This window comes from Pogoniulus pusillus, chromosome 5, assembly GCF_015220805.1.
Source record: "Pogoniulus pusillus isolate bPogPus1 chromosome 5, bPogPus1.pri, whole genome shotgun sequence".
NCBI classification, from domain to species: Eukaryota; Metazoa; Chordata; class Aves; order Piciformes; family Lybiidae; genus Pogoniulus; species Pogoniulus pusillus.
The window spans coordinates 40,613,601-40,637,600 of record NC_087268.1 but is presented as its reverse complement, the minus strand read 5'-3'; the positions used below and the strand labels follow the sequence as shown (position 1 = coordinate 40,637,600).

Sequence of the window (24,000 nt, the reverse complement as noted above, 5' to 3'; positions counted from 1 at the left end):
ATTATTTCAAATATGCAAAACTGTTATCCAGTGCATGCAGCTGTCTAAGTATTTGTGTCCCTGATAAAGCTGCTTCTGTAGTAAGATTTCATCTTTTACATGTTTAATGAAGGACATGATAGAAGGAGTCTAAGGCTGACCATTTCAGGTAACCAATAGGGAGACACAGATGCTTTTAGGGTATGATGGAATCTCTTAGAATAGCTACTTTAGGATAGGATGAATCACAGCCCACAAATGCCTATTTCTCTTCAGTGACTATAAAGAGAGAGGGGGAGTAGAGTGACTCAGTGAGATGTGGTTGTTTATATTTGGTCAAATATATTTTGAGCTAAGTGCATAAGGCTACAATCCAGAGGCAGCTCAGCTCTCCAAGGCACCCAGGATATGTCTTTCAAATGTTCATCTGCAAAGCCTGGTTGGAGTGCACTGCAGTTCTCCTCTGGCTGGTGTCTTCTTCACCCTTCCTAACTGGAAACACCCTGTGAAGAAACAGTGAATGTATATTCACTTTTCAGTCTGATGGGGAATTTGTGTCATCCCAAAATAATGTCAGGATGCAGATTGTGCAACGAATGGAAGGAGAGAGAGGGAATTTGGAAGGTCTCCAGATGCTACCTTAATTTTGGTAAGATTGAATCCTAACATGTAAGTTGGGGATGTGCTTGCTTCTGTGGTGTGTTTTCATTTCATAGTTCTCTCAGCATATATGATGAAAACAGAATAGTCTGTTTACATATCTGTGCACAATCAAATGCCAATTTTCCTAGGCTAGGGAGATGTTGGGAAGTCTGGATGCTAGGAAGTTAAAAGAATTGAAATCCTGGATTTAGAGATATCAAAGACAGTGAGTGGGCTTTAAGGAGACTTTGAGTGAGGTTTGCAAAGGCTGGCATCAGTGGTGTTATGTGTGAATAGCTCTAGGTGCCTGGTTTTAAAATCTTAGTAGCTGCCTTGACTTTTATGCTGTCATTCAGACTGTAACTGCCAAAGTTGAATTTTGCTGGTAGTAGCAGTTGTGCATAGTTACTAAGGGAAGAGTCTATAACTGACAGAGGAAGTATTTTTGAAGTTCTTCTTGCCATTGCTGAACTTGCCAAAAGTGTTGCTGTTTGTCATCTATGAAAGTCTTTAAATGATCTTTCTGCTGTACTGAATGTCACCGAAGTCACTTGATGCCTTTAATGTTAATGTTAGATCCATTCCACGCTTCTTGCAAAACTTCCTTTAAGCTGAGACATTTTTGGTGTTTCTGGTATTAGACCTAATCACTATGATTGAAGAATAAAGAAGGAAAACCAACTGTGCAGGTTCTACATGTTCCACTTCTCTTTATTACTTTCAAAATAGTGCACTTTTCTCCAGAAGTTATATCCACACCCTTTAGAAAATGGCATGTCGTAGGGTAAAATGCTGCCAACTGTGACTTAGTTAATCACAGGTGCATATCAAGGAGAACAGGTGTTGTTAAGTTGGGAATTTACCTTTAACTTTTAATTCTTTCTTATGTTTGACATGAATTTCTAAGCTTCTCTAAGATTTTGCAATTAAATGTATAATAATTATATGAATTGGCCTGAAAATTGAAATCTCAGTGTTTTTTCTTTGTAACTGATGTGAAAAATGAATCAGCTCATGGGCACATGTCGATTTGATATCAGGCACTTTGGAGCTCCTCATTCCTCAGTGTGCAAAGCAGGTATTTAAAAAAAATCTCTTTTTCTTTACTCCATGAACTCGTGGTTTACTTGCTGTATGCTGCTCAAAGTACTGGCTTTGAAAAGATCATGCATTTTCTCTTGACTTCCATTTGGTCTAGCTGAAGGATTCACAAATGTAATGTGATTTATTTTCAGCATCTGCTATTGAGTTGAGGGGCTTCTGATCCTTCGGCAAGGAACTAAACCACAATAACGTACATGAGGAGCTGGGTGGGCATGTGGCTGCTAGTTTTGTGTCCATGATTTGAGAGTCCTAGGAACAGTGTCTGGGAGCACCACAATCTCTTTGACTGCAGTTGAGGCTCTTGCAGTGGTTGAAGACAGGTGTATACTCTTTAAAGCAGTGGTGCTGAAATAGGGTTGTGAAGGCAGCGCTGAACCCGTACGCTTCGGGGGGGGGGATTATGTCAGTGTCTTGTCTTGGGTGTGTAGTGTTTTTTTGAGTTTTGCAAGTTTCCTCCCTCTTCAGAGGCCAACTAATGGACCACAAAAGCTCTTGGCACATGTTGCCATATGAACATGCATGTGTGGTCCATGGAGAGGGCAGCTGGCTTCTCTTGACTAGTGGCGTCTGTGCTGCTTACTCTCCCGGGTGTCTTGTCTGGATTGGGTTCTGTCTTCATGCTTGTTGTAAACTTCTGCTGGACCAGACCCAGGATTTCCAGACTCTAGCTCTTGCGTATCTTCATCTCTTTCTCTGTTATGGTGGTTTCTTCTGTTTCTGCCCAGCTTTGTGTTACATTTTGTCCACTTGACCTTTCTCATACTCATTCTACAGCGTGCTCGCAGGGACATGTCTCCTGCACGTCCGTGGGGCACCAACCGAAGGGTCATGAGAGCAGCAGGCAAGGTTGTCTTCCTGCTGTCAGCTCCAATGTCTGGTCTCTGGCAGATGGGAGCAGCAGTTACAGGGGAAATCCTGCTAATCTCCTGTAACTTGAGCCCATTACATGCTCAGTCACACTGTGGGGCTGATGCCTTTCCAGCCACGTATGAACGGATGGCTGGGGGGAAGTGGTGGACACTTACTTCAGACCGTTTTCTTAGGTTTTTACTGTAGAGACCTGGAAAAAAAAATCCTAAAAAGATATGTCAGGTAAATTCTAGTAGATTTTTGAACTTTGTCAAATAAGGAAATATTTTCATGAGTATAGCAAAAAAAAAAAAAAAACCCAAAGCAAACATGGCCTAGATACAACAGCAATTAAAAATCAACACCTAAACCATCAACAAGCATAAAAGAAATCCAAAACAAACAAAGACCCCAAACAAACCCCCAACAACAAGAAACAAAAAAGTCACCCAAACCAACTGTAAGTATAGGGTAGTTGTTTTCCTGCAGGAACGTGTGAGGTCAGTTCTATAGCTAGAATGAAACAAACTGGCTAGATTTTAAGTGATTTACAGGTAATGAGGTACTGCACTGACTTGCATGAGCTTCAGGAACACCTTTTGATTGCTTGGTTCAAAAACATTCAACATCTTCACATTCAAGCCTTCACATAAGAGAACAATATGCAGCACAGGAAAGCATCTGAGCTTTGTTTTGAGGAAGTACGTATTCAATCACCAATAATGTTAATATTGATACTCAGCTTATAAATACTCTGAACTGTCTGAATGTCTTCACATCTACACGAGCACCAGACACAACTACACATTACAGTAACTCAACAACTAATCAAAGAAACAAACAATTAAAAAAAAAAAAAAGGCAAGGGATCAGCACTCGACAAATTTCGAGACTGCCCTGACATAAACAGAGGAACCAAAGTTCCCTTGTGAGTGAGTTATGAGGGTGGCAGAGCAACATGTTTTTGTCAAGGCTGTCTCAGAAATGGGCAAACTGCGTTTTGGCAGAAAAGTAAATAAATCCTGCAGCAGATGTCCAGAGTGGAAAATTTTTAGCATGGGCAGCTTGAGTTTGGCAAAGTCAAAAGAATGTGGAAAATACCGACAAGATGCACTAGGTTGTCTTGATATTGAGTAGTTAACCACCTCTGTTCCCAGGGTCTCTTGAAACCCACCAGAATCAAACCATTCTTGTTTTGGCGTTATTTGTATCTTTATTTTTATATAGGGCAGAGCAGAGGGGAGGGAATGGTTGAGCAGAGAGCAAGGGCTGAGTGGCAGGAGCCTCCTTGGCAGGAGTATGTTTCAGCCATGCCAGGAAGGGGAGGGTTTTCACAAATTGAGTAGGAGCTGGTGGAGCCCAAAGGAGAGTTTTTTCTTGTGGGATAGAGGAATAATGGATTTTGGGGAAGCTGTGTTTATAGTATGCAAAACAGTCCATAGGAAACAATGGGGCCTTGGGACAGAGCTGCCAGTGAATGAGAGCTTTGTTTTTCCTCTTGTCTATTCATATTTCTAAACTTGCAGTGACATTTTAAACACATTTTACACATTTTTTTTAGTAGAATGGCTTGACTTGCATAAACTGCTGTCGAAAGAAGTATTGCACTGCAGTCTTGATCCCTTTCTGGGTAAAGATTGACTTTCAGATTAAGCTCCTCTTTTGTATTTTTCTTAATTGCAACCCTCGTTCGATAATCCTTGGCTGCTTTGTTCTCTTGTTTTAAAACTTCAGGAAAATTTGTGGGAAAACTGATTGACAGCAGACCTTGTGTACCAAACATATCGAGCTGCCCACAGCCTGACTTGAAAATGTCAACTGGTGTCATAGTCCTTATGCAGATGAAGATCAGTTGTAAGCTAGTCACACGAACCCCAGTTTACATGCAGCTAATGTGGTTTGTCTGCCAGCGACATGAGAACACCATCGTCTGGGTTTTGTTTTCATCAGGAAGCAGCCCATACCTGCAGTCCTGTGGCTAACAAGGAGTCTCAAATACTCAGAAACATGTGTGCGTTGCTGGTAAACGCAAGCCCTGCGCACGCAGTATTGAAACGAGAATGTTATTGCTGTAATCAAACCGTGTTTTGACTGCGTGTTAAAATGCAGTCTGGTTTATGGTGCACGGCTCACCTTTACAGCCACAACAGCATCACTGCAGTTCTGCAGTTTTGGAAATGTTTGTGCAAGCGTTTCCGATTAGCAAAAGCTTCCAAAAAATCCCTGTGCAGGAAGAAATGGTGTAGCTGCTGTTGCAGTGGGGGTGGGGGGGAAGGGAGCTGTTTGCTCTCGTTATTTCATGGAGATATCGCTTTACCTCGCCAGAAAAACTCCTTCCTTTGCGCGAGGGAAATTCCTGGTTCATCAGTATGGATGCATTGTTTTTACACATTAGAAGTGCTGTGTTGCTGTGTCAATCATCCCGTTAGGATCAGTTTAAGAGCAGTAGGGCTGACGAAGCTGGGTGTGATTGGCTGCCATATGCTGGGAGGGCTCTGAGAGAAGGAAGGGCTGCAGTCTTTCGGCAACAGAGTTTAGGCTGTGTCTTTGCTTCATCATCTGAGGAAAAATCCCCAGATAAGGCACAGGGCTTTCTCGATACAGAAGAAGAAGAAAAAAAAAAAAAAATATATATATATATATATATATATACCGAGTCGTATGGGAATGACTTGACATGATGCAACGGGGAAGATGCGGCTGTCTGTTTGTATCAGATGTTCCCGTTCACGTTGGGAATGTGCCGAATAGACAGGGCTAAAGAAGGTAGGAGGATCGTTGTTTTTGTATTCAGTGTTTAAAGAATTTGCTGCAGTGTGCTGCATACTGTATATGTCGCTTCGGGGAGTCGGGGAAACAACCTTTCTTGGGCGAATGTGTCCTGCCTGGGTTGCGAGGGGTGGGTTTTATGGTAACTTGTTTTCGAAGGGAATTAATTTCCGATGTAAATAGCTCTCTTCAGAAATAGAACAGGAGTGTATGCGCATATTAAAATAACACAAGTAAAAAAAGAAATGGGTCAGTGTGTTTCTGAAGTGCTGTTACCCTAATTGGATTTTTAGCTGGGTTGTTGTCGGCCAGGGCTTCGTAGCTTTAAGAAAGAGAAGGAGTTAACCTGGAAATCTGTGAAGTTTATAGCAGATATGTTAGAAGATTTAAGTGAATTAGGCTGGTCGATCTAAATAATTCCCTATCAGGGGCTTTAACTAAAGCCAAACCTGCCTGTCTTAGGCTTGTAGGAGCCATGCAACAAGATTACAATATTTTACCCAGTTATAAGAGTGCTTTTGGCTGCACTGTGATTCTTTCTGCTCTTGAAGGCAAGCTGGAAGAGTTTTTTATATTGTAATTTAGCTGGGCATTTCCCCTGCCCTTTCCAGGTCTTTGTCTCGACAGCAAAACAAAACCTGTACACAAACCCAAGGAAAACAAGGTTAATAATATGTGCTGCAATTATCTGATCTTTATGCATTTTTAATGAGAGAACACACAGCTAGCAGAATAATTTAATGAGCAGGCTGGCTTTTAGAGCAATGATTTCACTGTGCTGAGGCACATCAACTTTTTTGCTGGGGAGGAGCCTCAGGGAGGGATGGAGAAGATTTACGTTAAGTGCTCTGGAGGGGAAAAAAAGAGTAATTTAGGCAGAAATCAGTAAATTTCGCAAAGAATAGAAGAGTTATTAATTATTATTTACTAGATTGGAAGCAAACTTCACTGTCGTATTGCAGGAAGGATCTGAGAATATTGCCTCATCCTATGACGTGCTGAAGCCTCTTCAACTTTCTTAGACTGCCATATGCATTGATGGTGCTCAGTACCTTTCAGGATCCTACCCATTTAGTGCTCTGGATTAACATATTGTCTTGAGTTATAGCAGCATCATTCATATGTACAGTATATAATATACTTTTTAAGATTTTTTTTAATTAGTATTTTCAAGATTAACAGTGAAATAGCAAGAAAATATTGTGTTTGGTGTAATACTTGTAAACATTGCCTATGAATATTTGTATTTTGGCAAAAAGATTTATGAGCTGAGGAAGAGTGAAGATCAATTTCTTACAAAAGAAATTAGGTAAAAGAACTTTTTACTGCCTAGGAAAGATTTCAGTGGTGTAAGTTTGGGGAAAGTTTCAAGTTTGGTTTGTGGCTTGATTGTTTTTTGGCTTTTTTTATGTGTGCTTTGGGGTGGGTTTTTTTGTGTGTGTGTTTTGTTTTTTTTTCCCTAGAATCAAATTCCACTAATTTTAAAGTATTGCATTAAATAGGCCCTTCTAGACTAACTGTTCATCCCCCCCATGCCCGTCTTCCAAAGATACAGGCTCAAAACTCCTGATGTCGCCTCTCCAGGTTCCTCACAGCTGACATTGCTCAGAGGAGGTTGATACAGCTTCTCTGTCTAAACACTTGCTGAAGATCGGTAGCTAGGTTGTTGACACATCTTCAGTTCACAAACAGGTTATTTTAGAAGATCAAAACACTTTAAGTAAAATCCACCTCTTCTGAGAATTTCAAACTCTACAAATAAGTGAAATGCATGTTATGGTATAGAGCATTATGATTAAAAATCCAAGGGGAATGGATATGTACCATTATTGATGTCGTTTGTGTGTATAATATCTTAAGCATGTGAGGCAAAGATTGGAAGGAAGTCAATTTTTTTTTTCAAGCTGCATAATATGAGCTGAATTTTTAATTTTTTGTGGGTGAAATAATTTTTTGCACAGCTTTCAGAAAAAAAACAAACCAACAGCTTTTCAGTCTCATGTTCTGAGATTGTCTCTTAATTCAAGTAACCAGGGTCTTGTGCCTTGGAGACTGCAGTGTATAGAATTATCCTCCATATACTTGACTGCCAAAGAGAAAATTTGCTTTCTTCACTTGGTCAAATAGTTTGTATCAAGCTACTGACAAACAATCAAGTGACAAAAGGATTTTAAAAAGTATTTCGTGCTCAACATGTATGGGTACTAATATTTTATACAGATAGATAAGTGGCCTTTCATCTTGCAGGGTGGAGGTAGTAGTGAGTATTCTGTGTTTGCATTTGTTATGTAAGTAATTTAGAATAAAAGTATTTGGGACCAGATTCTGGTAGCTCTCTTCATTTAGTAGTCTGTTTTCTGCTTAATTGCTGTGTGGATTTCATCAGAGCTATTATTGCAGTAAGGTCATATCGTGTGCAGTCTGTTTGTTTTCAAGGAATAACTACTCTGTTTAGAAGTTGGGTTTTTTTTATTTTTCCTAAGGTAGGATTTTCCAGTGAGTTAGAGGTTCTGAAGAATAGTGCTTGACTATAGCATACTTTTAGTGTCAAACTAAATTCTTCATTTGAAAGCATATACTTTATAGAAATCAAAGGTAATTGTGTGATATTTATTTTTCCCTTTCAATGTTACATGGGATTTCAAGCACTCAGGTCATCTCTACTGTGAATATTCTTCTCTGATACAAGTATGTCAGGAATAATCTGTGCTATGTTTACTTGTAAATTGCTCAGTCTTTGTGGCATTTAGAGATGAGAAAAGGAATCAAATTCCTCATTAATGATTTCACATAGGGTTTTAATTTTCTAAATCATTAGCTAGGCACATTACTATATGTAAATTTCACAAAATAGCTATTAGTGATACACTGTTTTCTAATGCTACTAGAATATTCTGACTTTTGAGGATTTTTTTCCTTGATTTCTCAGGGAAAAATGAGGTTTTTTAAAAGCCCAGTGATAATTCCCTCCCTTTTTTTTTTTTTGGTGTATGACTGTTAGAATAGTGTAGCAAAAAGGAATAAAATAACCTACTTCAGAATTTGTTTGTGTATATTTTCCTTTTAAGATAATTTTCCAGGCTTTGGTTGTGAAGCTAATTTGATATGTTACGTTTAATAGAATGTGTTATGATTAACTACTGTGAATCAGTGCTACGTAACTGGTCCATAAACAAGCTGAAATTATAGCCTGAGGAAGATAAAACTGATTTCAAGAGGATGTCAGTGCTGAAAACTAGTTCAAATAATAGTAGCGTTAACTCCTTGACTAATTAATCTTCTTATACTTTATTAGCAAATGCAGTGACAGTTGTTGGTTATTGATATGCAGACTCCAAAGTCTTCTTTTAAAAACAAACTTCTCAGCTCTATCTGGGAAGAGAGTGCATGAGGAGAAAGAAACAGGCTACACGATTTCTAGAATTATCAGACTTCTTAATCTCCCCCCTTGCTTTTTATTTTTCCCCTTTTCAATAAGGCCATTAAAACATTGACCTTTCCCTCTGACAGTGCTAGTGATGTGAAATTCATAGTTCAGCATTTTGGGCACACTAATAAAGAAAAACTTTGGGCCTGTGAAAATTGAAGAGCATACCCAACAGGAGATTAAATGCAAAATCTGTAACTAGCATAAAGAAATACTAATTGTGTAGGGGACTCTTGTGCTGCTGGTGATTACTAAAGCTGTTGAGAGCTGCCAGTGTGCAGCTTGCCCTTCTGCAGAAGACATGTAGGATTCTTGCAGCCATGAGTCCGGCTAAGAATCTGGTCATAAGCAGGTCTGGACTTGTGATAACCTTAAACTTTGCAAGTTTAGAAGTTGTACAGCTCTGCTGTGAATAAAAGGGATGGCCAAACATGCTCACTTTTTTTTTTTTCTTTTCTTTCTGTCTGTCTTTCCTTCTCACCATTTTTATCCCTAGTTGTATGTCCAGAAATGCATGCACACCTACATAATATATGCACACTCATTAAAAAAAAATCATTCTTGTGGTTGTTTTTTGGTAGCACAAATTCAATAACTAATAGAGAGAGTAGGAGGGATTTAGTGGTACAGTTGTTGCATAAAGAAATAGACCAAGAAATAAGAACAAATGGCTGATACCAGGATCTATTAATTTCTTCTCTTTTAGGTCAATAATTTTTTAACAGTGTGAGTGGCTGGTAAACAGTGTTTTGGGGAGGTCTGTGTGTTGCACATTGCTGAACTCATAAATAAAGACAAGGTCAATCTGGAGATTCACGTGCTGTGAAGTCTTCTCTCCTGCAGAGAGTACAGCGCCTCTGACACCAGGCAGAATTAGAGAATATAATTAAGGAAAAATACAGAAGTGTTTTCCCTTTGGAGCTTTAATGCAAGGACTTCATTCGATATGGGGGTTGTTTTGGGCTTGAGTTTTTTTTTTGTTTGTTTGTTTTGTTTGTTTGTTTGTTTTGTTTGTTTTGTTTTTTTTGGGTTTTTTTGTGAATTCCAGAGGCAACTTTTCAGTGTTTTTCTTTGTGATAGTTTTTAAGAGACAGGCTTAGCTATTTAATTATTTATTTATTGCTCTAGTGTTTTGTCCTGTACAGGCTTGAATATCTTCCTCCCCCTCCCCCCCCCAAGGATTTTTATTTAGCTGCTTGGAGGTTTTTTTTTCCCCCAAATACTCTGTTATATATGCTTATGCTACTAAATCTCTTAGCCACCTGCCACCCAATTTACTGAATTTGTCATGATTTTTGCACTTCATAGGTATTATGGGCAGTGTTCCAAGCTTGGTCTAAAACTAACCTTAAAATGCAGAGTGACAATATTTGAGTTTTATTTTCAAGTGCTCGAAAGGTTGATTTTCAGTGCTTGTTTGGGTTATGCATTAGCGCTCTCCTCTGGCAGCTCTCTGTTGGAGACTCCTGACATCAAGGTGGGAGAGGCAGCTGCCTTGCAGGGTGTCAGAGCCTGGCTTTAGTTCTTTTTGATTCTTTTTTTTGGGTACACTTTACCACTTCTCAAACAGTCTGTGGTACTATTAGCTATATGCATATTTCAAGCCTGTAGCCATGCTGGTTTGTCAGCAAACACCTCTGACTGAGCCCCTAGTGGGACGGGCAGCTCCATCACTGGCAGGAGCAGACCTCTGCACCCGATTGATGACTCAGGATTTCAGCACTGCCTCGCTTTTATTTCTTCAAAATGCTACAATAACACGTATGGGATTTTCCTGACAGCTGTATTCACCCATGGCACAGCTTCCCCAGCTACAGCCTCTCACAGGCATGAGAAGACCAGCCCTGTTTTTCCCACTGTCATCTCCTTGCCACGCAGCCCAAAAGTGATGGGGCCTGGGGCACGTCCTCCAGCTGGTGAGAGGTTTTTGCAGAGGAGGAGGCTGGTGTGTGGGCTGCCTGTGCTAGGGATTGCGGTGCTGCAGACCTTATTGGCATGCTGAACATGCGCCGGCAGCACAGCGCGATGCTGGCCTGGAGCTCTAGCGCTTGCCTTTAAAAACTTTTCACTTCACGTGTATTTTTTTTTTCTTTTCTCTTCTTTTTTGCAATTCCTGTGTGCATTTTGGCTGCCTTCTGATGCTGGGACATGCTCTGGGACTGTATGGCTTTATTGCTGTAATCTTAACGAGGAAGGCAGGGAGGTAACAAAAAAAAAAGAGATTTTCTTTGCCACAGTGAAGAGGGCATTGGAAGGCTTTGAATGTGGTTGCACTGATGTGTTTGTAAAGCCAGTGTTGTGTTGTTTTCTATTTTCTGGGGTTTTTTTTCCTTTTATTTTCTTTCTTTTTTTTTTTTTAAGAGACCTCATTTGATGCTTATGACTTTGTGCAATGAGGCTACTTTAAAAGGGTTTGGTATCCACAGTTGCAGCTTTTTGAAGTGGAAACACCAGTGGGGGATGTGCTGGTGGCTTAATCCTTGGTGTAAAAGGTTCTAAGTGTTAAGAAGCCACATCATGAATCTCACAGGGAGAAGATGGAAAGCACTATGTGAAACTAAGCCTTGTCTCCTGACCTTGGACCTCACCCCTGGACCTGGAAGTCGGATGACATTCATAGGACACGAAGGATCTAGTACCTCTTCTCTTCCTCTTACTCTTTGGTTTTCCACTCTCTTTCTGTACCCCCTTCCCTGAGAAGCCATACACATGTACTGAAGGGCAAGGGAGTGAAGCTTGAGAACAAACACGTGTTTCTACAAGGGCCTTTCACACACACACACACATGCACCCTTCTCTCTCTCCCAAGTTGGTAAATCATCCCTCTGGAGTGCAGAGCAGGTGATGCAGTTGGGTCGTGTGATCTGCCAGTCCTGGTGGACCTGCATCTATCCAGTTAGGTCGGTGCCTTCTTGGTGGCTCCAGAAGATAAAGCTATGCCTTTGTGTTCTGAATTGTGCTTTGGAGGTGATTGTGTTGTTCTTCTGCATGACAATGAAGGAGATTGTGCTTTTCAGTCGCCGGTAGATAGGCAGAACAAGTTCACCATCTCAGAAATCTGTTTGAAATAGAAGAAAGTGTTGAGTTTCTCATGAGAGGGCTTGAAGATGAGCGTGTTCCTATGGATCCACGGCCAGTCCTGGCTGCTGGGCTAGGCTGCTTGTAGGGCGTTGCCGTCCGTAGGCAGAGAAGGTGAAAGGGTGAGTTGAGGACAGCTGCATGTGCCTGGACTGGCGCATGGCGCTAGCCGCCGCAGCTCGGAGGCTTTGGAGGAGGACTCTTCTTCTCAGCCACTGGCTTCAGTAGCCATCACTGGTTCTGATTACATAATCTGAATTTAACTTAAAAAAAGCTCTTTTAAACTTATGATTAATTTCGAGCTTCAGGACCTAACCTGACGTTTAAATCCGAACTCAGCTTGCCGCATGCAGCGATAGCTCTTTGGTGTGGTTTCCCGGCTCATCATTCAGTAGGTGTCCCCTGCCGCCTCGTCGCAGTTTAGTGGTCCTCATCGTCAGTCTTCATGGATGACATGCACTTTGTGTTGTCAAAAGTCTCACCGTGCCTCTTCACATATGTAAGAGACTTTCTGTAGCACTGATGATGTTGTTGCTGTTCTTCGCCTCTATTCTAGTTCTGCAGTGATCCCTTTGGGATAGAGGATGGAGGATCTGGACTTGTTTTATCGATCATGAGTTACATGCTCTATGTAGTATTGTGGCCTCAGATATGACAGGAGACATTTTAACTGCAGACTATCTTTGTTTATGGTTACGTTGCGAAGCAGAGGACGATTCTGTTGGTAAACTTCATCATGAAGATTACGGTAGTGTTTTAGAAGTAAATTTAACCAGGTGAGTTTGTTTGGCTTATGGCTTTTGTGGAATTAGTTAACCCTGAACTTTGGTTCTGACTGCAATATGCATACTATCTGCAAATGCTTGGCACTTTTAGCTACCCTTTTAAATTTCTTTCAACAGGAATTGGAATGGGCTTCCCAGGGAGGTGGTAGAATTGCTGTCCCTGGAGGTGTTCAAAAGAAGACTGGATGAGGCACTTAGTGCCATGGTCTAGTTGACTGGTAGGGCTGGGTGCAAGGGTAGACTGGATGACCTTGGAGGTCTCTTCCAACCTGGTTGATTCTGTGTTTATATGAATCTTATGGCTGAGAATTAGGTCTCTGTGCTAGTTTGAAGCAGGGTAGAATGTTTTGGTGCAAAGAACTAGATCATAGGCTGTGAAAGGAAAACAATGGTGATGTCTACTTCCCTCAGAGTCTTGCTGAAGAAGAAACAAAAACATTAGATAACACTCTCACCATTTTTGTGGCACTCTGCTTTGGGCTTCTGACTGAGCTGCATCTCCCTAACCTCACCTTCCACTCACCTTTGCTTCTTAACCTCTTGGCTGCACCTCTATTCTTCTTTAGGACTGGGATAAGGTTGAGAGGGGTAGGGGCAAGGTGCAGGGGTGGTTGAGAGCCCTTCCTGGGGACTCAGGTTTCTGGGAGGGGAGTTGTGTTTCTGTATTACTTTTACCGTGTATATTTCTGTATATAACTGTATATATTGTAAATAGCTGTTTGTGTATTGTGCTAGCTGTAAATAAATAGCTTCATTTATATTTCCAGAGCCAGCTGAGTCTAGTTGGGTATTTTCTAAAGTGTGGGGGGACAGGGAACACCTAAACCATCACAGTCTCACAAAAATTATCAGGTTACAAAGGTGAGATGATTGATTGACTTCCATTTTACTTAATTTTGAGCCTGTAGGATCTTCTCCACAGTTGTCAGTATTGTACTCTTTATAATAAAAACTGACAGCTCCCTATAAACATCTTGTAGGTGATAAGGCTTTATGAAATGCACTTGATGTTTTCAGGCTTTCAGTGAGAGGTGAGAGGTAGATATGTTGCAGTAGGATTATGTAGTAGGAGCTTAAACTTGAGGATTCTTATTGTAAGAATCAATATAGAGTTCTTTGGTTGTTTTTTTTTTCCCTCTCTCTCTTTTTTACCTTAAAGAGAATTGAAATTAAAACAGACTCAGTAGGAATGGCCTGCTTTGGCAAAGGTATCTCAGTGCTCTTAGCCTCTAGACACCAAAATATCAGCATATTTTTTTCATTTAGAGGAAAGATAAACATAGCTTTCATCACCGAAGTGCTTCACTGGAAGGTAGAAAAATGTTTGGCTTAAAGTATGACTTTAGAAATGGTGGGAAAGCTTCCACTTTTTTGCCTTTAATATTTAACTTTTAAATTTGTGTGGCTATATTGACTCAAGCACTGCAGTTACAAAATATAAATTGCATTGTGCCTTGTGCATCAGAAAGATTGTTCTTTAAATTAGGTGTTTTTTTTTCCTGGCTGACCTTGCTCATCTGTTGAATGTTTGGCAATAATGAAGCCAGAAAAAACCTGGGACCTTAAATTGTAGATTTCCATCCAATTTTACAGAACCATAATAATTAAATAAATTTTAAAAAATCTCCAACCTTCTTAATATGTGCATTGACTGAACTTTGTTCTTAGAAAAATGTAAAAGCATAAAACTAGAACGCAGATGCATCTCTTCCTTTTCTATCTTTTCAGAATATAAAGGTGAGGAGTTTGGGTAGTGGACAGGCAGTTCTGTTCAACTGCTATAAAATGGTACTGGGGTTAACACAATTTGAGATGATGAGCAGAGGGATAAATGTGAGGTGTCTCTCTTCTGGAGTCATTGCATTATAATGAAGTGGGTATCTCCATGAAAGCCAGATATTTGTAATGTATACTTCTCAACTCATAAGGTTGCAAATGGTTACTGGAAGACATAATTCTGACTGAGGAGGAGTTGGTTAATTTGTTTGGGTGTTTTGTTTTTTTCTCCTAGTCTGGTTTGCTTTTTGTGTCTCACCTCAATGCAATTCATCTTGGAAATGTGTGAAAGGGAAAGAAGTACTGTCAAGTGTCAGGGGCCAATGTGTGTATGTAGATTGGAGGTTAGAAGATATATAAAAATCTCTCATTTACAAGCTGAGAAAATACTGTATTAAAATGAAGCACAATCAACACAAATAGTTTTTGTAGAGTTGTTTTTCTGAACAAAAATGTGTGTAAGCATAACAGCAGCAGTTCACTTTTCGTGTTTATACGTGGTCACATTTTTATCTTGGAATGTTTTTGTTCGTGTTGTTGTATTGACCAAATCAAAAATATCCTTGTTAATTGAAATACAAAAAATGTGATGTTATCTTTAAAAGTTAGTACTGTTTTTCAAGGTGAGATTTATGCAAGGTTAAAAGAAGTATTTGAACTGTGATTTAATACAGAAGTTGTGCAAGGCAGTACAAATCACAGAGTGGAAAACAAAACGTGGCTTTAAATACCCGTTTGGGATAAGCTTCAAGTACGACAGATGAATTAAACCTTTGAATAGGACAAAACTGTTGAGACTTATTTTAACCAGTCCAAATTTTCCACTGCAGTCTGAGGAGAAAACATTCTCTTGCCAAGAGCTCATAGCTTGTATTGGGTGTCACAAGCATATCCACTACTGTGGAAGTGCTGTTGAACAGCCAGACTATGCTTAGCAGTGCTGTTGTCCCTAGCAGGGAAGAGAAACCTCTGCTGTTGTAACAGGTAAGCAGAGATAATAGAAAAAGGTCTCCAAATGCGTTCTGTCAAAACATTGCTGGGAAACTTTTTCCATTTTCATTGCAAATATATTGCAGTTCATTGTGCCAGAGGATGAAAGAACTATTTTTCAGCTTTCCTTTTGAATCACAATTTACAGTGTATTCCTGAGTAACTGTGTGCTCATCCATGACAATATTTCAGTTACGATAAGATGATTCAACCATATAAAAATAAAGTACCAAGGTCCAATTGTTCCAGTATTGCTAAAACACTTTAACACACCCCCACCCCCACCCAGTATTTTTACCTTTCAGTCAGGGGAGGCACTGAGATGCTGAAATTTCCTGAAAGTTTTCAAGAAGATCAATTGAGAGTAGGAAAGACTCCTTTTTCCTGTTGCTCTCTTTCCATATTAAATAGCTGAGTTAAATTAGAGGGACTGTAGTTTAAATATTGACAGCATTTTTTATTTAAAGCAGAGATATGCCTGGGTCTGAAACCTAGGCTGCCCTAATGATGCCTAGGCAGTCAGTATTGCTGCCCGAATCCGTCACCTTTTGAACTTTTAGGCTATAAGAAATGAAAAGGAAGGTTCTGTACGTTAAAATTGCTTTCACAAGATAGTGGCAGGGGTTTTGTTCTGTTTTGTTTTACATACCTATTTCTTTTCTCCCCTCTTTCCTTCCAGAAATCTGAATGTAATTTATGCCCTCTTTTGCTGCTGTGGGGGCAACTGAACTATGCACATAGTAGAAAAACAAGTATGAACTCATCCAGTGTCCTACTGTAGACCAATACAGTCTGAGTTTGTGCCTGTGTATTGTCCCCATGTGTTAAGTGCATTTTCTCCTGCTACTTGTTTTTAAAAATAGAAAAAAAAAAAAAGCTGTTTTGTTATTGTTTTGTGGTTTGGTTTGGTTTTGTTTTGTTTTTTCCTGAAATGGAATTATTTTTAAAAGCAACTTTCTTCCAAGTTGCAGTGGGTAGTGAACTTTTTGGATGAAGAGAGACATGTTACACAAATTAAAACAACAGATCGATACGACCCATTTTTATTGGGTCAGTGCTTCTTAATCAGTTGTCAAGCAAAAAAGGAAGGTCAGTAGCAGTACTGCACAGCAAATCCAAAATTCATCATCTTAGAGATCAGGAGGGGAAAAAAAAAAGTGTTTGCTCTGGTAGGCAGTATCTGCAGACAGTTGCTGCATACTCCTTCCAGTTGTTACTCCATTATTTGCCTCAGGATTATGTAGAAATTTCAAGATTTTCAGGAAAACAGAAAATCAGCAGAACTTGCAAGTACTCTGAGACAAGCTCTTTGTTTCTCTGCCACCAGTTGTATAAACTGTTTTAGATGAAAAGCACTTCTCTTTCTGAGCTCATGATTCCTATTTGACAACTAAATGCAAATTATTTTTTCCCCAGGGAGTATAAATTTCCACTGGGCATAGTCAAATACAATAGAAGTAGCCTCTAAAGTCTTAAATGTTGGTTTTGGTGGGGATGTTTTGTGGGCAAATTGAGAGTGTGAATAAAAGAACATCTTTTACTGTCATTTTCACACTTTGCTTTATTAGATGGTTTTTTTATATGCCTAAAGATAATCTGGTAGGAGTCAACGTTTCTGTTCAAAGCACAAAAAGAGCAACCTACCTTCAGAAAAGACCAATAACCTTTCGTGTACTACTGCTTCAGCACCACTCTCCAGGGCTGTGCCAAAAAAATCCCATTGCTGCTTTCTCCTTGTCTGGGAAGGGTCTTTCAAAAATAGCTTTTAGGGGAAGACTTCAGCTTCTGTTATATAAATAATTTTCTGTCCAAGTGTTGGCATAGCAACATTATTTTTAAACAAATAATTAAGTTGCCTTTGAAGGTACTGACTGCTAACAATCAGCTATTCCATAGGTGACTTAAAAAGATGGAACAGCATGTTCTGCTGTATGACATAAATGCTTAATCTGGTTTTGCAGTATGTCCTGTGAGATGCATAAGAAGTAAATAAAGCTTTTGTGTATGCTCTGCTTCATAGGGCTTTCTTTAGTTTTGGAAGCAAACAAGACTTGCTGCATGTTACATGTGCACTAGTAATGGACAGAGAAAGGTGAATAGAATCACCCAATAGAATGTCCCCAATAGAACAGGGAAACACAGTCTCAAGTTGTGGCGGGGGAGGTCTAGGCTGGATGCTAGGAGGAAGTTCTTGCCAGAGAGAGTGATTGGCATTGGAATGGGCTGCCCAGGGAGGTGGTGGAGTCACCATCCCTGGAGGTGTTCAAGAGAAGACTGGCTGAGGCACTTAGTGCCATGGTCTAGATGACTGGCTAGGGCTAGGTGCTAGGTTGGACTGGATGCTCTTGGAGGTCTCTTCCAACCTGGCTGATGCTATGATTCTATTATTCTAATCCCTGTGATAAAATGGACACTAATACAGCCTCATTTGGGCAACTGTCTGAGAATTAGATACTCTTGAGGTTTTTAATTTTCTCTTTCAGAAGCTCTTTCCCATTGTGATGAGTTGATGCATCCAAAGTGTGTTTGAGATGGTTGTGAAATGCTCTGGATTTGGCAGAGTGTGATCAAAGCACCTCGTTTGGGCTTTTTTGGCATGCTGTCGAGTTTTCCTCCTTCTCTGTTGGATTGCTAAGAAAGCATTACATTTGAGAATGCTCCTAGGTGATGCAGTTTGGTGTGCAGAAGGAGGAGTTTTTATATTTTTTCCTGTTTTGGTAGGTTTTAAAAGTGCTTTTCTCTAAGCTCCACTTTTTCTGGAAGTAAAAGGTAAATTCTGTCTCTTAATGCATTCAGGGGCAATGAGAAGCCAGCAATAGCAGAGATTTATGGGCAAGATGTTCTGATCAGTCATTTTGCTCCCCATCTCCAGTTGCTGGTGTCAGTTTTTCTTAAAATCTCTGAAGGCCAGAAGTGTTTCCTTCCATACCCATGCTCTTCTCCTGAGACTCTAGGCTTTTGTCAGCAATTCTGAAAACCTTTCAGAGTCCCTCTCAGTCTCAACTTTCTGGGCGTGTGGTGAAAGATGCTTTTGAGAGAGCAGGGTTCAAAAAGGGGATGGGCAAATCAATGAAAGAAAAATCCAATGAGACCGATTAAATGCAAAAACAACAGTTAAAAGTTACTGGGAGGAGATAATAGAAATTGTCACGCCCTGCCTGCCCTGGTTCTGTGCTCCTGTGTGCACAACAGGTATTGCCTGTTGTTGGAAACTGGATATTGGGCAAAATGGACTTTTTGACTGACCTTCTAAAGTTATCTTTGTGTACTTTGATACTCTTTTCTCAAGGAAAATACAAATGGAGAAACAACACCGAAATGCTGTTATTTTTTTCTTGAATATCCTTGAGTTTTGTGCAGGGAATCTGTTCAGCAGAATGGGCTTAGTGCTTAAGAGGCAGTCAGAGTTAATAGCATTAGGTAGTGCTCTTGCTGCCCTTGCCTTGGAAGCTTTGTTTGGATGTGCAATGCAGCTTCCCAGAGCTGAGTAATTTGTCGGGGGGATATTTGCAATAACACTGCTGGCAGTCTTAAACATGCTTTCAGCTTGCCAGTTCAGTGTGTCTTAATTTACATGGAATCCCTGGTTTATTCAGACCTATCTTCCAGTGCAAAGGGGTGCTGTTTGTTATGTACCTTGGTAAGAGTTGTGCTTTCCTGTCTGAGCATGACACCAGAGCAGAGAAAACAGAAAGCTGATAGCTGCCTGTGCTCCTTTAAATTGCACTCCTGTGTAACAGCATGCTGTCGGTCCTTTGGCAGGTGAGAAAAGTCATCTGACCACACTTTCCCTCCATGCCAGTCTATAAAAATTTCACAGTACATAAGCACACTTTTCTGTAAATATTTTTACAGTCCTGAATAAAAAATAAAATGCAATGTGTGTCTGCAGCTGGATGTGAGTAGGAGCTCCTAATGCACTGGGGTACCCTTCTTTGGGGAATTGGGTTTGACTAATAGCTGTTACGTGGTGCACTCATGCCAAAAGCAAAACATTTGTGTCCACAAGAGGCCAAGTGAGAACGTCATTGCTGCCGGGGATGATTAACTCTGTTCACAGAGGCACAGAAAGAGAAATTGCTTTTGCCCTCCTGTCAAGGTGGGAGCAGAATTTTGTGTGTGGAAGTCATGCACCTAAAGGATAAAATATTATTTTTTTTTTTTTGGGGGGAGGGGAGGATGTGGGAACAAGAAGTGTTTAAGTTACAGGTTGTGAGAGAAGCTAAAGACCAAGAGGAGAAGACTAAGTGGAGTGGGATGAATAGAATTATTTTTAAAGAAGGAAGAAAAAGGCAAAGTTTGCTAGAAGGAGAAAAAAAAAACCCCAACTTGTTTTCTGCAATTGCATTTTAACTGAAGCATTACGAACATCAGTTTTATCAGCATGACTTCAAAGCACTTTGATGTTTATAAAATACTCTTGTGTGTTCCAGTCATCTACAGACTTAAAGTTCAGCAGAAATATTTCATGGTCCATTAGCACAGTAGTACAGTGGCTTGCTGAAAAGGTTCCAGGCTGTGTGTGTTGCTTGGAAGGCAGTGGTACACCTTCCTCCTTCACCTGCTTCCCCGAGGACAAAGGACATTAGTGCTATTATATTGTAAAGCCAGCTTCAAAGGGAACCGGCGGCTTCTAATGAGAAGCTCGTTGCGATACTCTAAGTAGCATGGGACACACTAAAAAGCCTGAACCTGGCACATTAGTGATCTTGACAAGGAGAACATGGCTCATTTAGCAGAACTGGTATTTGGAGGTCATGCTCGGTTTAAATAAAACAGATTGGTATTTTCTAACCTGTCCCTGGACTTCTCTCAGCTTAGCTGAAGTAGCTAGGATTGACTCGAAATGTTCATGTGCATTACACTTGACAAGTGTTCCTCTCTGATTGTATAACAGGCAAAGAGAGATGTTGCAATAGTTATCTCCAAGTCAAGCAAGTAAAATAAATAATGGCTCTTTTGTAAGCTAAGGCATTTTTGAGTTCAGGTCGGATTAATACAGGAACTGAGGTTAGAATGTTAGTACTTTTTGGCTTCTAGCCACCTGGTTAAACTAGTAGGTTGCTTCTCTGGTAGGGCAGTTCTGGCTTCTTTCTCAGTTGGGCATTGTGGGTTTGCCTGATGTCAAATGGAATCTGCATACTGTTTTAGTGGGAAAACTTTAAAGAAACGTTCAGAAGTTTCATTTGAAATCTGTAGAAATAAATGCCCTCATCATGTTCTGCTTTTTCTTTAAAATATTATGGTGGCAGAAAGGTTTTCCATTCATATTTGCTGTGAAAGAACAGATGATGCTTTGTGGAAGTCTGTCTTGTTTTCTCTTGTTTCTTGACAGTAGGGAATGTTATTTTTTGGTGACTTTAGAACAGTAAATGAGCCAGATGCCTTGTTCTGGTTTTAATGCTATAATTTTACTGACCTTTGCAAAGCCATTACTAAACTCTACTGTACATTGCTCAGCCTCACTAGCTGTCTAGTATTAGGTTACATGAACAAACGTTTAACAATCATATTTTTGACAAGAGAAGAATATGAAGCTGGCAGAGTGTTTGCTGATGAATGATACCTCTGTGCTGTCTCATCACTTTCTGGTCCTGTTTCCTAATCTGATGGGTTAATGGTGTGAGAAAAGTGTATCCACCACGTGAAAATCTCTTGTGAAAAAACAACCAAACAAAATCTTCCCCAATATCCTCTCTCTTTTTGTGTTGATGGGGTTTTTTTGTGTTGTTTTTACCTTAGCATCTTATAAGATCCTCTGTGTTTTGGTTAGTGTGAGATTTTGCACAGTGAGGCTTAAATTACTGTGCAGTGAGAGTCATGCTTACTGTCCCAGGACATGGAGTATGTCCCATGGGATACATCATCATAATTACAGAGGCTTTCTCTGAGGGGCCAGACCTCCTGCATATAGGGTTCAGGGGAGGGATAGGGGCTGCAGCCTGTGCTGTCATGCTTGCTCTGCTTTTCACTCTCTCAGCTGTGGGACATGAGCAGGTAGGTAAGTCTTGATTGAGTTATCCAGCATGCATGATGTCAGGGGTGGTTTATGCTGCTGTGTTGGCTGTATTTTGCACCTGTGGAATCCAGCTTTATCCTAGGATTAAGCTGCAACCTTTCTTTCCTTGGCAGAGAGTCTGAGGGAGGGCAAGAGGAAAACAACATGAGGGAGTCAAGGAACCGGCAGGTAGCTGAAACTGAAGGCAATGCTGGAGTGTACTTGTGGGGTCATGATGGTACTTTGGTATAAAGCTTCTCTTAGTTTCTGAGGCCTTGAATGCTATTTAAAGCACAAAGAAAGGAGAAAAATGACTTCTCAAAGAATATAACAGTGTGGTTTAGTTAACAAACTGAAGCAAAGCCCCACTGTCTTTCGGACTAAAGCACCTGCCAATCAGTGGCTGTATCCTGAGTGCTTTGAAAATGGAGTCCCCCTGTGCTGCTGCAAACAAGAGGTGTGACTTAGTTGTATTTGGGGCTTATTCCTGGCCTTAGGCATGAGAGTTCAGTAGCTGTCACTCTTCAAATATCCCTAATTCCTTTGTGAATGTTCAAGATTCTTAACTTGATCTGGTTATGGAAAGATCCCTATATGTTAGACATATACAGGGAACCTTTCCATGAGGCATTGACTGTCAATATAGTGAGCTTCAGACCAAGTTTACTTAGCAAATATGACCAGCCACTGAAGGAGTGGGACAGAGAGGGACTTAGGGGAACTGGTAGATAGTAGCTGAACATGAGCCAGCAGTGTGCCCAGGTGGTCAAGAGAGCCAATGGCATCCTGGCCTGCATCAGGAATGGTGTGGTCAGCAGGAGCAGGGAGGTCATTCTGCCCCTGTACTCTGCACTGGTTAGACCACACCTTGAGTCCTGTGTTCAGTTCTGGGCCCCCCAGTTTAGGAGGGACATTGAGATGCTTGAGCATGTCCAGAGAAGGGCGACGAGGCTGGTGAGAGGCCTTGAGCACAGCCCTACGAGGAGAGGCTGAGGGAGCTGGGATTGGTTAGCCTGGAGAAGAGGAGGCTCAGGGGTGACCTTATTGCTGTCTACAACTACCTGAGGGGTGGTTGTGGCCAGGAGGAGGTTTCTCTCTTCTCTCAGGTGACCAGCACCAGAACAAGAGGACACAGCCTCAGGCTGTGCCAGGGGAGATTTAGGCTGGAGGTGAGGAGAAAGTTCTTCACTGAGAGAGTCATTGGACACTGGAATGGGCTGCCCGGGGAGGTGGTGGAGTCGCCGTCCCTGGAGCTGTTCAAGGCAGGATTGGATGTGGCACTTGGTGCCATGGTCTAGCCTTGAGCTCTGTGGTAAAGGGTTGCACTTGATGACCTATGAGGTCTCTTCCAACCTTGGTGATACTGTGAGTAGCAACTTTTTGAAGGAACACAGTGCTTGGCTGGAGATGCATCCATGGAGTGGAACACATTGGTTAATTCTTGTGTTTGGAATTCCTGGGACATCTGGGAATTACTGTATTTTGTCCCACATTGCCTCTCCCAGGTAAAATCATTGACTTGAAACTAGTAAGTCCATGCTGGAGGGAGCAGCTAAGATGGGGGTTTTGTTTCTTATAGATTTAGTTCATCTCTTGGACAAATAACTAAGTCACAAAAATCTGAGTTAATGTAATGTGTGTTTAACATGTTGCTGGTTTGTGAACTTGTGTTGTGGAGCACAAAGGTAGTGATGCTGACAGCCATCGCTAAGGGCAGAGAGCCTGTTTTCCACAGCTTACAACTTCCATCTAGAGCTTACAGCTTCAACCTGAAACTCTTTTTGCCTGGTGTCTACTGCAGGGTCATTGTGTTGTTTCTTTGTTGAAACTTAAGAGTATGGACATGATTTTCTACAAGTGAGCAACATGACTGTATGTTTACATGTAAATGTATAAAAGTTACAGCAGGACCTACCTTTCATCAAGGGGATGTGACTTTGTTCCTCTTGAAAGCATTCCTTTGTTTTGGGCTAAGCTAACAGTCTCTCTCTCTCTGAAGAGTTGCAGTATACACATACTGGGTCTGGAAACTGAGTTCTCAAGACATTCTCTTGTCATTAGAATACCCAGTAGGTCAGTTTTGGTGACTGTAGGTAGATCCTGAAGGTGAGCAGTCAAAAAGTTTCTGTCCTTCCAGTGACCTGAAGGAGGAACACCCCAATTCCACAGCATACTGAGATTTTGGGCTGTTGGTGGTTGTTGGTGGGGGTTTTTTGTGTTTGTTTATTTTTTGGTGGGTTGTTGTTGTTTTTTTTTGGTGATGTGTGAGTTGTTTCATTTTGTTGTTGGTTAGCTTTGGTTTAATTATTTTTAAAACAGATCAGTGTAATTATCAAACTTGGGAAGTATATTTAAATTGTGCAGCTTACTAGGGAAGAAGAGGTTGTGTGCTTTAAACTGTGAAGTCCCTCTTATGCATAACTGAGGGTTTTCTGACTTTTTTGTTCTTAGGTTTCTGGTGTGCATATAGATATATACATAAATATATATTGATCATCTTGGTAAGCTTTGACAATAAGAACAACAAGCTGAGCCCCAGTCTTGACATCTGTTGTTGAAGATTTTAATGTGATGAATAACACAGAGTGCTTAATTCTCTAAGA

The 24,000-nt window shown here is 40.7% G+C and overlaps 1 protein-coding gene across 9 annotated transcripts in view; it reads left to right on the top strand.

Annotated features, from left to right (window-relative positions):
• MBNL2 (muscleblind like splicing regulator 2) overlaps positions 1–24,000 on the top strand; it is a 135,094-nt gene that overhangs the window by 11,380 nt on the left and 99,714 nt on the right. The window contains exon 1 of one of the 9 annotated variants that reach the window (XM_064143871.1): positions 416–628. The exons of 7 other annotated variants lie outside the window; for them this stretch is intronic. The gene's annotated coding sequence lies outside the window, so the exon portion shown is untranslated. Of the gene's footprint in view, positions 1–415; positions 629–4,846; positions 5,341–24,000 lie in introns of those variants that run through there. One more of the 9 variants, XM_064143869.1, reaches the window with a different exon arrangement.